Here is a 16,997-nt window from a genome sequence, read left to right as displayed (position 1 = left end):
GTTAGCATAAAACACTGCCACCTTCATGGATTGTGAATCCCTTGAACAATCCTAATGAAAAAAAATGAAATTACACTAAACTGTCCATTCACTCAGTCTTACAGGTGGTTTTTGCCACACCAGGTCACCTAACTGAAATCAGTTTTATCAACATTAACACCATTTTATCAAAGTTGATTTAAGTCTTCACTGGGTAAGGTCATGTACCACATCTTTATTCTTCTCATATCCATGACAGCTCTTCCAACCACCAATTCCTCAGGACATAATAGAATATTTGGTTCTTTTACAATCCAGCCACTAGATAAAGAATTATTGCTAATAATTCCTGATCTGAGTATTTCACTTTTTAGTGGTGCAATGAACACCATCTCTGTTTACACTGTAAGTTCAACCTCCGATGTAGTAATTACCATGTAATGTAGAGGAATTTCCTAGTCATAGACTGTGAAGCTATTTGAAGCTAGCCTAACCTCACATACATGTTTCCACATGAAATCAGTTCCCAGTACGTACTCTTCCTCAACATCAATTATCCACACAGCATGAGGTACAGAGAAGCTTCCTACAGGAAGGGTAACTTCCAATTTCTCTTTGCTGGAACTTTATGTCCACTTGTTGTTCGCATTAAACCATCTTATTTCTTCATCTATGGAGGCAATTTCCCACATTTTATTAATAAATCAGATCAAACAATTGCAACTGTAAAAACCACCATCAAACAAGGTTTTCAATCAATAATCCCATGAGCTCATGGTTGATTTCCCTTAAATAATATGCTTCTTTTCTTATTTGGGACAGATAGAGTATTTCCAGCTGAACTTCTCTTCATAATTCCAACTAATTCCTGTTTTCTTAGTGTCTCATTACCTCTGTAATGTTCCTTTGATCCAATTGTGCTCCATCTCTTTGGCTTAATAACAGCTGTTGATTTTTTACAGTCTCGGCTGTAACAGCCAGGTTCCCCACATGTATAACAGTTACCTCTTTCTAGTATCCTTTGAGAGGAGCTCTTATTCCATACAGGCCTTTACCTGCAGTTCCTGGCAATATGTCCCTTCAAGTTAAACTTAAAACATCTATTGTCCTATGGTTTCCCTGTTCTGTTTATTTAAGACTTTCAGTTCTTCCACGCTATCAATAAAAGGAATTGATGTTTCAATACTACAGAATCCAATGTTCCAATAACTTATAGATGTTCCTATTAGTAGTTTATCTACAGCTCTGATAAATTCAAGTTCCATCGCCAAATTTAGAACTTTCTTTAAAGATGTACACTTACTTTGCTGATCTTCATCTGCTATGCCATCTATACATTGGTCACATGCCAACAAATCCATCATTTTATGAGGAACATCTGACTAAGATAATAGGGCAAGCCTTTCCAAAACTTCTGCAAGGTCAGCTATGATTTCTTCTTTCATCTGTACTCTGTTCCACAACTTTGCTTTAAATACTTTTTTCTTGCAAAAATTTGGATTAAACAGCTACCAATGCTTGTTAGTTGTTACAGTTCTCAGCTGGAAGATTACCTAATTTTGTCAAACCTGGTCTTTTTAAATGAGCCACATGATGGATGGCTTTTTGTTTACTATTCTACCTATTCACCCTGGAAATTATTTCAAACTGAGCCTGGTATGATTCCCATAGTACCTTCCCATCATAGCTGTTGGTTTCTCTATAGACTGATGTTGAACTGGCCAGATAAACTCTGGAACTAGATTTGTTAATTTCATGGCTGGAGTAGTCTAGGAACATTCTTCAGCAACAGGTGACACAGCAGTAGTGGTAATAAATTCACCTATTCCATATTTGATAGTAGATGGTGTTTTTGGTTGGATCTTTTGAGCTGATGCAGAAAGAAGTAGCTGGTTTAATCTTTCAATTTAATAATTTACTTTCCAGATGCTTTATTCTGTTAATGATGTTCTTTTCTACCTGAGTGACACTCTTATCTACCTCAATATCTTTCTTAACTTCATTTTTCACTTGTTAACTTTGTCATTACAACCTTGCTGTACTTCAGTTTTGTTATTACAGCTTTTCCATACTTATTTAATTTTATTTTTGTAATCTCTCTGTACATCTATGATAATTTCATTGATCTTGTCTTCAATCAGATTTATTTTTGGTTTTATTTCTTCCTTAAAGAGTATGTATCTTACCTTCTGGTCTTTTAATTTTCTTTCAATTTCTTCTCGTCATCTTTTATTTTTCTATCTCATTTTTATTTTATCTTTTGATTTTTTTTCTTGGTCTTGTCTTAATAATTTCATCATCTTAAGTAATGCTTCACTTTCACTCTCTCACCTCATGGTTCCCATCTTCACAGTTGAAGATCAAACTCAAGTATATTCTAAGTTCAATTTTTAAATTCATTAAAATAACCCCACTTCTGACACCATGTTGTAATGTTGTTCTTTTAAATTATCTGGTGTAAATAATTCAATAACAAATCAGTTTTATTTCCTCCTTAACATTTCTTTAGGAGCTTGTAAACTGTGTAACTTATTGCAAATTTATGTTTACAACCACATTATCTGCACTATAATAATGTAAAAACCAACTTACTTGCACAAAGTAGCTCAATAAACATGATAGCTAACACAAATCCAAAAACATAAAAACACTGACTGTTTCACTCTACCAACTAGAAAACAACTCTATCTTCTTGATGCTTCACTGTTTCACTCAAGCTTACTTAGCCAACTGACTAATCTAATCCTTGTTCTAGATATTTTGAAAAGCCTCTTGTTCATTAATACTCCCAAATATTCTAGGAATAAATTGATCTTAATGAGATGCACCCTTCAGCTAACATCTAAATTACAACACAAAAAACAGCTTATAACTATACACACAATGAGGGTTGAGTGTGTTATATCAAAATGATTTTGAATATGCAAATCAATTAGTTACATCACAACCATGCACAGCCCAAATGCAGTTGCAATGAGACAACATGTATTAGAAATCCATTAAGAAAATGTTTGACAATCATAGGTAGTGCAATGCCACTAAAAACACATCACTTTTGGTAAGGGTATGAAACAGCTCTTTCAAGTGCAAAACATACACACAATATGCACTTGTATCATAAAGATTTATTGAGATCAGAGATTTAGAATTTCGAAGATTGGGATATCCCTTGTGCTTAATGGCATTGAAAAACAAAGGAATATAGATTAGTTTGAAGCACCAGAACAGCAAGTCACACCACAACCATGGTGAGAAAAGTGTGGCCTCTTGTAACAGGTGAAAATCTATGAACACAAAGGATAGTGGTAAAATCCACCCACATCTCAGACATCAGTAATCAACAAAATCAAAAAGGGTCTCCATTTGGGAACAAGGTCAAGAGGGAATGGGTTCACAAAGATAAGAGTTCCAATCATACCTACTGTTCATGTAGCTGGAGAATGAAATAGGTATTCATGCTATTCCATATAAAGACATGCTAGTGAAGTCACCAGATGTAGTATCTATGGATCTGTATGTAACAGACTGTTGTAATGGTCATTGCAAAACCATCATCCTTGTTGACAACATGGGTTAGGGAAGCATCATGGTGAAATGATGTGCTTTTGACATGACAAACTTACAACAAAGCCTTTTGCAATGGAAACTACGTATCAAAGCTATTTTTAAGATGTATAGTCCTCAGACAGAGTATGAATGGACATGGCAACATGGACTGCAACAACGTGATATGGCTCCCAAATCATTTTAATATAACATACTCAACCCCGTGTATACCTAAAGAAACCCATTTTTATGATACATGCCATTACTTGCATAACCAATGAGAACTTTAAATTAATTGCCAATATTTACTACTACATTTTGTTACAACTTAGTTCATAAAAAAATGTTAACATAATTAGACTATATTATATCAAACAATCACTAAAAAATTTTCGTCCCTATTCATTTTGATCCTTATATTCCATTCAACAGAACTTGATTACATGAAATGTTGCTGGCTTACATTCCAATGCATGTTTTAATACAACGTTTGAATAAGGGAGTTAGAAAGGAAACAAAGAACTGGTACAAAAACAGTGTTGAAAGTGGGTGTCTCCACCAAAAATGACGCATAAAAGATGCCAATTTCTGAGTTATATTCCATTTCATTTTAATTATAATTTCTTTTAGAAAATTTGATGTTTCACTCAAAAAAAGAAATGCTGCCCTCAATACCTAGCAAATACGTAATGCAGAATAATCTGCTCTTATTATCCCACGTAATTAGTTCAGTAATTTTTTTAAAGACGCGGAAATCATATAGTGCAAGCATCCGTGTATAATTAGCTACAAATGCCTGAGTTTTATTTTATGTTTCTGCCATATAAACATCTAAACCTGGTAGTAAAAAAAAGACGAACGATTACATTATTGACTGTTGCCTAACATTACCACGTGCTTGTTTTCTTCCGCAAATGAAACTAGAGGACTAATTGAAAAATAAATTTATGATTATTCTAGAAAATCTATGTTGTTATTTTCTTAGTGAAAAGCTACACAATGGGCTATCTGCACTCTGCCTACTGTGGGGAATCGAACCCGGATTTTAGCGTTGTAAGCCCATAAACTTGCCGTTGGCCCATCGATGGACACTAGGAGATCTTCTCTGCATCTATGTCCACTCACTAAAGGTTGGAAAGAACTTTTATAAATTTCATGTCTACTTCGTACGAATGACTTGTTCATATACACATCTTGGTAAAAAACAACACTATTATTATTGTTATTTTTTATATCACTATGAAACATCTATGCTACATAATGCAGTATTATGATCTGTATAGATTCAGTGTTTCCATGAAGAACTTAGGTTCTAAATAAACAAAATAAAAATACTACACTTTACTAAATATTATTCTGCTTACTAGCATCGTCACAGTCTTCAGTTCTATTAATATGAGGTTTTATCTTCTATATATCAGACATCACTAATATAAGGGAGTTATCAATTTTTTAGTCATTGCATGTGCCAAAAACGTGGCCATTAAAGAAATTCAAAACCACCACTGTCTAGACTTGAAAAACTGGTACAGTAAGAAAGAGGGTAAAGCTCCAACTCTCACTTATATTTCTAGCAGTCTAAAACACTGAAACTCTGCTCGAGGTTCACTTGCATGATTTTATTCTCCACCGGGGTACTCAACCCATCGTTTTGTTATTAGAACATATTCGAACAAAAAATAAAATAGATTATACGCACGCACAGATTCTACCTCTATTTTAAACCAGGAAAATACTGACAACGAAACAATAAATGTAGATGCATTTCGCAACTAGAATATAAATAGACGGCCGCCTTCTTGATAAAGCATAAAAACGTGGTAATCCTAATGGGCACATGTAATGCAATTTTTCTGAAAACATCTGATTCCCCCACAATCAAAATAACTGTCTAAGGCTGAGAAACTGACAGTGTAGAACGTTAACTATCCACGTACGGTTTGTAAGTCGAAGTGTTATTTAATATATATAACACGCACACACAGAGGGTAATCCTACATAATTTAAATGTTATGTAACTCTGCAAGTCAGGCCACAACCACAACCTATATACACAGTCGAGTTGTAATGGCATGTATCAGAACTCCATTGTAATATTATTTCACGTTTCGTAAGAATAGATGCAGTGAAAACTAGTCACTTTTGGAAGGGTATGTAACAGCCCTTTAAAACGTATAACATTCGTACACTCAGATTATGAAGATTATTTCTAATCGGAGATTTAGGATTTCCAAGGAGGAAGATATCCCTTACACTTAATGGCGTTGAGAAACAAACGAATATGTATTAACTTGGGACACCAGGACCACCCAGAAAGAGACTCGCAACAAGTCAAACCCCAGCCGCCGTAATCACACTTGGCGTTTCGTAACAGATGAGAATCCAAGAACACAAAATTCAATGACAAAAGTCGTTCACGTGGCCAAGGCAATCGCACAGACCATAAATCCCCAAGGATCTCCGTTTGGAAAAGCAACAAACGTCCTGTCTAACAAAATGCTTCCTCAAGTTATATTTGTTCAACCGTTGCATATAAACCTCAATCAGCTGGATAATGAAACCTCGTATTTATGCATACAAAGAAATAACGGTCAAGTTATGGGACGCAGCACCTATGCATTTTTGTGCTATCGGACTGTTGAAACGGGAGCTAGGATACCGTCGTCTTTATTGTTCAGCAAAGAGAGTATGAAAAGTAAACAGGGAGGATTGGTGTGTTCTGGATATTACAACCTATCGAAAGAGCCTTTTGCAATGGAAACTAAGTTATAGGGCTATTGTCGAGATAAACATTCGTCAAACAAAGCATGTCTGGACATAGCGGCATGGCTGTAAATATGTAATGAAGTTCCAAAATCATTTTGATATAATGTAAGAAAATCTGTACATATGTATATAAAATTAGGCGTCAATCTTATTTTAAAAAAACCACTGCTCCAAAGTGCGAGGCACAATTTTGCGAAAATGGGATTCGAGGTCCGACATGCTAAACATTAAGCCACGCAATGAGTTCAATTTGAGGTTCCAATCAGGAACGTAAACTGAAATGGAAATACATAAATATGTCCAAACCAAGCTAATGCATATGATGCCCATGGAGTAAAAAACTAATATGTATATAATATGTATCTTTGCATGAAAAGTATATATGGATAATCTAGTTACAAACCGACTTGAAACATTTACGAAACAAACATGCAAACTATACAAATGAATATAAATAAATGCATCATACTAAAAAAAAAAGAGAGAGAGAGAGAGTTCAAGCGGGTGTTGAATATGTTAAAAATTTCTTGAAATCATCAAATCGAAATTTGTTCTTACAATATTTAACCTACGAGCACCTATTCAGCCTTAGATTGTTTCACGGATTTAAATATGACGTGAGCAATTAAACGAGCATAGGTGAACACCCGCCCAAAACAACCATACACTTTGAATGACGTATTAATACTGTATTGGAAATTTAGCGCTGGAAATCACCCAACACTGAGTCATACAAAATTTCTGCCAGTTAAATATGTGCAAAGTAACAACATACACCTATCAGAACAAATTATAAGCTAGATTCGAGAATTAAAAGAAAATAATAATACATATCAATGAAAGTATTCTAAAACGTCGATGTAAGTCACCCTCCACTACGGAAGATATTTAAAACACAAAGATATCTTAATGTAGTCATAATCATATAGAAAATTGCAAAACATTTTTTAGCTGTTATGCAACTAGCATCTCAAATACAGTTATTTCTGTAACTTGTTTAATCTTTAAGATAACAGTTGACACTAACGAAATACACCTGAAGCAAGATTAACGAATGGCATGTGGAAGGGACTTTGTAGGAGATGCTTGGTGAGTTTTCTGTTGTGTAAGTAATTTTTATCTCCAAGGGTAGGCCTATTGGTCTTTAATGCTTCTCTAGTTTTAGACACTTAAATGGTTTGTTTGTTTGTTTTGTAATTAAGCACAAAGCTACACAATGGGCTATCTGTGCTATGCTCACCACGGGTATCGAAACTCGGATTCTAGCATTGTAAGTCCGCAGACATACCGCTGTGCCACTGGGAGGCATTCTTTACAGAAGAGAATAAATTTTCTAACAAAAAGTCAACACGTATTTTCATGAAATTTGCTGAAGTGATTAAAACATATGCCTTTGGAGAGAAGCCGATGGCAATATTTAGGCCTACTTGATGACAAAAACTAAACAAAAAACTCCATATTACAGATGATGTCAGATTTATTTAACAAGATAACTACATATTTTAACATTTTTGAACAGTGCCTATAATCACTAGGCTTCTTTCGGTGCAAGCTTTTGACTTGGAATCAAAAGTCTTTTTTAGTCAATGAGATCAAAACCCTTTACATAAATATTATATATATATTTTATCCTCAACCGTAAAAAACTACAGCCTCTTGAACACCTTTTTTTTCCCTATAGTTACCATCTTCTCCTGGTTAACTAATTTAATTTATATATGTTAGATCTGCGTTCGAGAAAAGAAAAATTGTATATTCCAGAATTGGAGCTACAAATTAAACTTTATTTTCAAACAGTATTCCATATTGGAAAAAAAACATTAGGACCACTGAGATTAAGTGAATTACCGAACACCTTGTTCTACTACTAAGAGCAGGTGCCTCTCTACGACACACCTTTACCTAATGTTATAAAAAAACAGCAATAATCCCACGGTGATTGTTCTTCGAGAAACGCTTGTATGCAGTGTATCCAAATAGAAAGAGGAGATTCATAGTCATTTCCGCGTTAAACGATTTACCTTTACAAAAGTATGACTAATGCAAGTTCCAGTGCACAGAAGTATTATCTAGCTGTTCAACTGAGTGTTGTACACAGGTTTACACAGTTCAGGATCCAAAGACTAACAATCAAATAAACTTGTCGGTTTACTGACTTGTGACATACTGAATGAACAGTTTCGGTCATGAAAACAGCGGAACGGTCAAAAATAAAATCCTAGTGTTTATCTACCTCGATGTTCCTGAAACCAAAAAAAAAAAAAAAAAAACGTCACTAAGTTAGAGTTTCGCATTCTGTTACCCGGGCCTCAATAATACACGTAAGTTACATATAATAGGTACATTCACCCACATGAACGGTTGATGAATTGTACAGTTTGAGTAGTGTGTACTCGACAGCTCGGGAAGATAATAAATTATTTTAGGTAACGGTGAATTATAAAAAAAACAGTACTATTCTCTCTCTACAAACGAACATACACACATGTAAACACGATATTAAACAGAAGAAATGAATATATTTCATATAAAATACCACTTTTCATCATAAGTATCAATCCTTTTTTATCAACAGGTTTACCCTTAACCGACGATTTTTTATTACCGCTAATTACACATGATTACACCAAAGAAAAAAAAAATAGAAGCTTGTTTGTTGAATTTCATGCAAAGCTACTCGTGGACTGTCTGCGCGAACCGTCCCTAATTTTGAAGGCAGCTTAATCAACACCACCCACCACAAATTCTTGGACTATTCTTGCCAGATGGAATAATGGAATTTGACTGCCACACTTATAAACCACCCCAAAGTGTGGAGCGCGATATTTTTATTCCTACTTTTTTTAGCGATATCAGACGCGAACCACGGAACCTCAAATCCACAGTCTAGCACATCAACTACAAGGCCATGATCACCCAACTACAAAACGAAACCATTAGTTGTTTATCCAGATCAACCAGATGTCGAATATAGGAATCTAATGTAATAAATCTACACAAACATAATTTTTATCTAAAGAATTAGCGAATTATAAATCAACATTGGATATGATGTTGTTCTTGCGAACTTTAGTTGCCTTTTCACGTTCTTTTTTAATACTATGATAGGACTTTGCATAACTTGTTTATAATAATTGGAAAAAAAACTAGTAGTCGAGGCCATCTGCTAACTATATTGGAAAAAAAAATCAAAGTAATTTTCAAATTTCAAATATGCGTTAATAGCTTATTTTATGTGAATTATGCTTTGTGATAATTTCACAGCACTTTTATTTAGCCATTACATGGTAAAAAAATTTAGCTCCATACAGGCTCATTCATTGGTAGATTGTGTATACGATTTGTTCACGGTGTTAGAATGATTTTTCTAGTTTTACGACCATTCTGTATGACAATGTTTTTATTTCAGTAACTTCGACAAAGCGGCCAAGCTATACAAAAGCCCCTAAATGTTAGACTTGATACAATATTGCGTAATATGTGACAAAAGTATTGTACATTTTACGAGTAAGTCATTATTCATAACGTGTTCCTGTTCAACTTTGGGACTAGTATTCAGAGTTATACAAAGTAGTCATCTGGGTAAATCAGGCCGTATTTGTTACCCTGTCGCTCTGTAGATCGACCATCCAAAGTTTGAGTCGCAATACCGCAGGACGCGTTCCGCAGTTTCAGCTGTGGGCGCATTCTTAAAAAATGACTGTACATCCCATAACCTTCAGTCAATAAATCATTAAGCTTTGCTCCTCAATAAAGTTGCGAGTCGGACAATCACAAGATAATCCAACAGAGAACGTAATACATGTCAAATCATTAAAAGCGTTAGATGAAGTTTATATAAATAACGTTTATATTTCCTGCTTGTAATAACGTGTTATTACATTATTTCTTTTTTTTACCTTTTTCGAACGCATAACCCTTCTGCAAATGGAACAGCAAAAAGAAAATGATATTCAAATTTATATAAAAAAGAACTGATTGTGCATAAAGGAATAAGTTATTTTTCAATACAGTATTGTGAGCAATTGAAATAATGTGATTCTTTATATATATATATTATTTGTCTTGTAAATTATTTTGGAGAAAGGCTACAATGCGTTCAGTGTCGTTTGGCAAAAAATATTATGTTAACTGTCTGTATTGGTTTAGTTTGATTTCACCAAACGACAACAATACATACAGTTTACATAAGTTTTTTTTTCAGTTTAGGCTTTTGAAGTCATAGTGCGTGAAGTTTCTGGAAGCCTTACAGCATCTTAAGTGAGTCATTCAAGAGTCCACGGGAAACAAGTTAATTGTGTAGCCTAAAAATGCAGATTTTAGGCCTGAGTTCGATATCGTTCAGGGAAGTGAAATATTTTATAAAATTGACTAATAAACCAGTTATTCAAATCAGTACACGGATTGTTCGTCGTTGGTTTAATTGGACCAGTGTAACAATTTGGTATCAGAAGTGGAATTTATCAACTTCGTCTTTTTTACTTTTAACACCTGCCACACGAGCCAGCCCAGCATCTTCTAGTACTGAGCTTAGAATGGTCAACAGAGAAGTCATTCCAGAAACCGGTGATTTATGGTTATTTCGACAGATCTCGATTAATGAAGCTCGGCACAACTTCTAAAACGATATATATATATATTAATGAAAATATGAAATCTATATGGATTATACTATGATGGTACCATACTGGGCATTATACCACCATTCTTGTATTTACTCTTCATTGCAGAAATGGTATTTTAAAGTAAAGAATCGCTAGGGAAATCATCTTGTAATGCATCGTGAAGCTGCTTCAACTTCAACACTGCATCTTTACTGTGTCGTTAGTGTCACAAAATACTGAAACTTATGATTTCTCATATGTGATTCCAATCTCCCTTTTCGAGGATAACGATACTGTTGTGCTTGTTTTTGGTTTTTTTTTCGCTGTCAGTGCAGTAATCAACTGATGAATCTCTGATTCAGATGGTATGTCGAATCGATTGGGATACCTTTGAATAAGTTATTCCCTCATCCGACCTGGACCCATAGTTTAGCTTAATCGATACACTTAAATCATCATATTCACAACTACATCTAGAATATTTCACGCATGTTTTATTGCTACATCATTTTACTTTGCATTTACGAGTAAACTTCTCCATTTTGGCTCTCATGGTCTCGGGTCAGGTCACGAGTCTGGTCCAGCGACCTAGACCTCGAAATCAACATAAACCTTTCTGGAATGAATCTTTTTTTAATTATTCAGATGAAGATGCCAGGCTGGCAGGTCTTAAGAACGGAGAGACTATCTGAAGTATTTCAACATGGCTGCGCCAAAGGTGCAAGCACCAACCATGCAGACTAGAAAAATGAAAGCTGCAGGAGTTGAAAAAGAAAATCCGACAGCATGGTTAAATCAATTAACGCTACATATAAATAAACATACTGTATTGACAAATCAACAGTGAAAAGTTTGATCAACAAATTCAAAAGTTGTATCAGCAGACAGATCAATAAATGCAGCAGATGAATCAACAAATGCAATAGTTATATCAGCAAACACATGAATCTAACATTAAGTAAGAAAAAAAGGTTGATCAAAAGGATCTCATTACAAAACAACTGTAGCAGATTAGTGAAAGATAGATCAACAGAGGAGCAAATGCAGCAGGTTAAGAAAATGCAGATCAATAGGAGCAATAATAAGTCAACAAACAAAGGAGTTTACTCAACAAGTGGATTACAATACAAAACAAAAATGATGATGGATCAAATCAATGATAAGAATAATCAACAGAATCAAAGGCTTGAATTTTCGAAAACTGTCTTACAAAAACAAAAGACTAATTTAGAAAAAGCCTTAGAGCAATAGGTCGAACAGTAGAGTAAGGATGTATAAACACAAGCACAACAGCACAACGAAGATGAAAGAATAGACAGGCAGATGTGTGATCAGGCAGAAGAGTTAAATATAAAAAAAATGAAATTACAGAACAGAGTAGACACACCAAGGGACATTATGCCGAATCAACCTGCAAAGACAGTATTTAAACATTGTTCAACCAGTTCATATCACTAATGAAAGGAAAAACAGCTCTTACAGGACACTCCTGGACTAGGACCTTTTGCACAAACTTACCATTAAGTACAAAAATAACATCAGGAGTTTGATGGCTCAGTTTCTTGAAAAGCATTTTCTGCCCAATTCCAATTGTTGGTTAGAGGTCATGGTTGGTCAAAAGAACAATGTTGATCCAATTTGCAGGTAACCTGAACGGAACAGCTTCAAAAGTCTTGGGCCACCTGCCAATCCATCTTCAGCAAGACTATATATCCCTAACTAGAGCTTTAGAGCAAATGTTTGTAGCTTTACGCCAAGAAGAGGCGTATCGATCCAAGTTCAGGCCAAGGGTGAAACAACATCAGGAGCCACTACAACAGTTGATGCAGAAACTAGAGAAACCCATTATACCTACCCAACTGTGGAACCAACTCTATTACAAGTGTTGTTACGAGATCGGTTCATTGATGCTCTAGACAATGATGGCAAATAAAATAAACCATGTTAAGAAAGCTCGAACCCAGACTGTCCAAGAAGCTTTAACATATTCATTGGAATTTGAAGCATGCATGATGTCACGTGTAAGCTGTTGATAACAAAACAAGATGGTTACTGGTAACAGCAAGAAGTGTTTTACAGCAGTACAAGCTAGAAATCAGGAATTATACAATAAATTATTAGATTATCTGGAAAACAAAATAAGAAAGGTAGCAACACAGATGAACAAAGTTTTTGAAAAGATGGATTTTAGTCAATTGGGGGAAATGACAACCAGATGTAATCAATTATTTCGAACAGGAAAGGGGGAAATAACAACAAAAATGTGAAAAATATTGAGTGTTATAACAGTAGGAAGAAGGGTCATTACAAAAACAACTGTTGGTCCAAAATAAAGATAGATGCTCCAGAGAAAAAGAAGGCAGTAACAATTAAACCACTGAGGGCTGACCTTGCAGGGTCAATATCAAACAAGCTCCACCCTTGAAAAGTGGGGGAGGAAGAGACTTCTATATATTGCATACAGGCAGCAGTAGAGGTTGATGGAATCAAGTGTCAGATGTCTTTAGAAACTGAATCCAACTGAACATTACTACAGTTAGAACTCTTGGGTCAGAAGTAATTCCCAGATTGTGGAGATAAAAATGAGTGAAGTAATTGGACAGTCAATGCCATTAAATGGAAAGGTCAATGTGGGTGTACAGAAAGTCTATACTACAGACATAAAAGATAAGTGTATTTTAGGACTAAATTTTCTTATGGGAAGAAGCTGAGATCATTCCCATTGATTTTAAGATGACAATTTATTGTGACACCAGTTGTGAAAACACGTTCTGATTTGAAATTTCCATATTATTGGCATACTGGGCTCAGTGAAACATGTGGTATCTACAGTTTGATATATTGCAAAGAAGATGAGAAAACCCAGATGGGACAAAACAGTATTGGTAAACAGTCATTCCCAAGTTAATGCGAGCAACCACTTCGCGATAGTCACATGATAGCATCTTGCAATGAAGACATTTGGTCAACTTTGGGTAAGATTCTACTAGAGTGACATGAGAAGGGATGTTGAGGAATGGTGTTGAGCATATAAAGTATTTGCTGGAAAAATTGGGTCTTTCAAACTAAGGAGAGTAACATAAACTGCACCAGGTTAGAACACCAATGATTGTTTGTTTGTAATTAAGCATAAAGCTACACAATGGGTTATCTGTGCTCTGCCCACCATGGGTGCGAGCACCAATGAAGAGAATAGTTATTGACCTCATAGGACGATTGCCAAAAAGTGACACTAGAAACAAACTATGGATTATTTTACAAAGTGGCCAGAAGCTTATACAATCCCAGCTCAAGAAGCACATACAGTAGTAAAAATGTTGGTTGATCAGTTCTTCACAAGATTCGGCCTACCCATGGAACTTCTCTCAGACCAGGGAAGAAACTTTGAGTTAGCAGTATTTAAGGAATGATGTGAATTATTGGACATAAAAAAAAATAGTTAACACCATTACAACCTCAATCAAATGGAATGATAGAATGTTTAAACTAGACATTAGGCAGGCAACTAGTCAAGTTCAGCAAATAAAATCATAACAATTGGGATCTAAAGTTACCAGCACTGCTTATAGCTTACAAGACTCCTGAAGCTACATGCTATACACCCGCCATGCTGATGATGGGACGAGAACTTTGACTACCAGTGATTTGATCAGTTGGAGACCACTAGAAGCAGCCCTACTGACTTTGTAGAGAATCTGCAAGAATAACTGAAAGAAATACACAAACATGCAAGAGAGAACCTCAGCTCAACTGCACAGGCAATGAGGTAGAGCTATGATGTCAAGTCGCATTTACATCACTTGAATGCTGGAGACCTTTCTAGTCTCATAACCTCGTAGGAAGAAGAGGAAGTCTCCAAAGCCGCACAGCAACAGGGAAGATCCTTATGAGGTTACATAACAGCTTTCAGATGAAAAGTACAAGACAAAGGGTGAATACTACAAAATATCCAAGGTGGTCAATGTGAATCAACGGAAACACTGGAGGCCAGAAAAGTGGTGGAAGAGCAGGCATTTCAAGCACACTAATAAAGACTATGCCTATTGCTGAACAACGCGTATGCAGTCACTTCAGCGCTACCGAGAGGTTAAGAGCAAATGCTTCAAAGAAAGTTTACTAGGAAGAGAAAAGAACCTCGCCAGTTAGGTTGGGTATAACCAAATGGCCATTGTGAATAATGTAATTTTTGATGTATTTCTAATTTTACTAGGTCGGTTTAAATTTAGGCAAGGGGTAGTGTTGTGAACGATTAAAATGTTTTTTTGTTTTTTCATGTATATGAATTATACTATCGTATGTTCAAATTGTTTGTATCAACATTATCTGTCTTATAACTGATTTTGAAAATAGGGCACTGTATGCATTAGCGTAGTTTGGTGAAACCTTATGTAATCTTCTCTTTTTCTCAGTTTTGGGTTTTAGAATCAGTTATGATTAAGAATTAGGTATATAGTACAGAACATGAGGTTTTTAAGAGTCTTATACGGTGTTTTCGGCGAGTCAATCATGAGTCCCGTACCAGAGAAGCAACCCTAGTCTGGTACTGTTTGAAAAAGTAAAATATTTTGTACAAGTGGCTAATAAACCAGTTACTCAAACCACGTCACTGTTTGAATTGAACCAGCGTAACAATGTGTGCGTGTACTTGAACGTCGAAGAGGTAGAACCTACAGGTTGATTGATGTACAACAATTGAACTTTCATTCAGTATTTAAAAGAAGCGGATTTTTCAAAACATTTTTTTGTCCAAGACATGATAGGAACTGTGTTGTTAAAATACTTATGACTGGTTGAATTTGCTTGTAGGATATCGAATATCTTTCTCATGTAGAGTATACCAAAGTACGAGCTTCTTCTGTGACAAATCAACTAAAGACTGCTGTGGTACGATGAAATCAAAAACAAAAGAAGGGGGAACTTATACCACACAAAAAAGGCTAACATTAAATAGGTGTTTTAATATTCAAAACATTTCAGGCTAGGACACCCTTTCTCTGGTAATTCAATAAGTTTTTCCCCTTCTTTTGCTGCTTTGAGAAGTTGTTCTTAAAACAGTGCACAGAAATGAAAGTTATAATGCGCGACGTATTTTATTTGCTCAAGATTTAACAAGACTTTCAGGGTTAGACGAGTGCAGTAATTCTGTCAAAGTGTGTTGTGTAAGACAGAACAAATGTATTGTTGCGTGTACGAGAACAAAATCGTTGCCTGCTAGTTGCTAAGACAAGCACAAGGTCACGTGAAACCTGTCCTTACGGTAACCTGCGTAGGCTGTGAACAGTAGCACGGTTAGCTTTTTCTACTCAACTTCCCGATACACTTACAACGTACTACACACCTTCAGCTGTAAAACACACCTAATATTTCTTCATAGACGAAGTTACAGACCTATCAATAAAATAAGGTTATCTTCATAAAGTGGATACGTAAACTTGTGACACATGACAGTGGTCAACACGAGTTTTACCGATTCTGCTCGCGTAGTCTGACAAAAACTATAGCTAATCACAATAACTTTCAAAATGATATAAATTGTGTATTCTGGTACCGCGCGTGTTTTTATAAGACCTAAAAGTTACAAAACATATGTTTTAAAAATGATGGGGTAAAGCTTATACCAACGATAAATAATACTTTACCTTTGATTTACACTAAAATGTTAATAAACTATAAAAAGCAAAATTAACATAGTTCTACCTAATACTTAATCATAATATATATATATATATATATATATTTAAAATTTCATCCAATAATTTCGGAAATACAACAGCGTAATTCCTTAGCCAAACCTGGCGTGTTTGTGTTGGGTACAGATCCGTAATTACCCTAAGCTGAAAACCACTGGCGTGTCAAGCTGTTTAAAATATATAAAACAAGGTACTCGCACATAAGCCCTCTGCCCTATAGCAACACATTTCTAAACTTCCAATAAGACTGTTTTGTTTTTTGTTTGTTTTTTGAATTTCGCGCAAAGCTACACGAGGGCTATCTGCGCTAGCCGTCCCTAATTTAGCAGTGTAAGACTAGAGGGAAGGCAGCTAGTCATCACCACCCACCGCCAACTCTTGGGCTACTCTTTTACCAACGAATAGTGGGATT

At 35.3% G+C, this 16,997-nt stretch overlaps 1 protein-coding gene across 2 annotated transcripts in view; it reads right to left on the bottom strand.

The window, feature by feature from the left end:
* LOC106458848 (F-box only protein 25-like) overlaps nucleotides 1-16,997 on the bottom strand; it is a 40,386-nt gene that overhangs the window by 17,296 nt on the left and 6,093 nt on the right. The window lies entirely within an intron of this gene.

The sequence above is a fragment of the Limulus polyphemus genome, unplaced genomic scaffold, assembly GCF_000517525.1.
Source record: "Limulus polyphemus unplaced genomic scaffold, Limulus_polyphemus-2.1.2 Scaffold523, whole genome shotgun sequence".
NCBI classification, from domain to species: domain Eukaryota; kingdom Metazoa; phylum Arthropoda; class Merostomata; order Xiphosura; family Limulidae; genus Limulus; species Limulus polyphemus.
The sequence above is the reverse complement of the archived record's forward strand: the minus strand, read 5'-3'. Positions and strand labels throughout refer to the sequence as shown.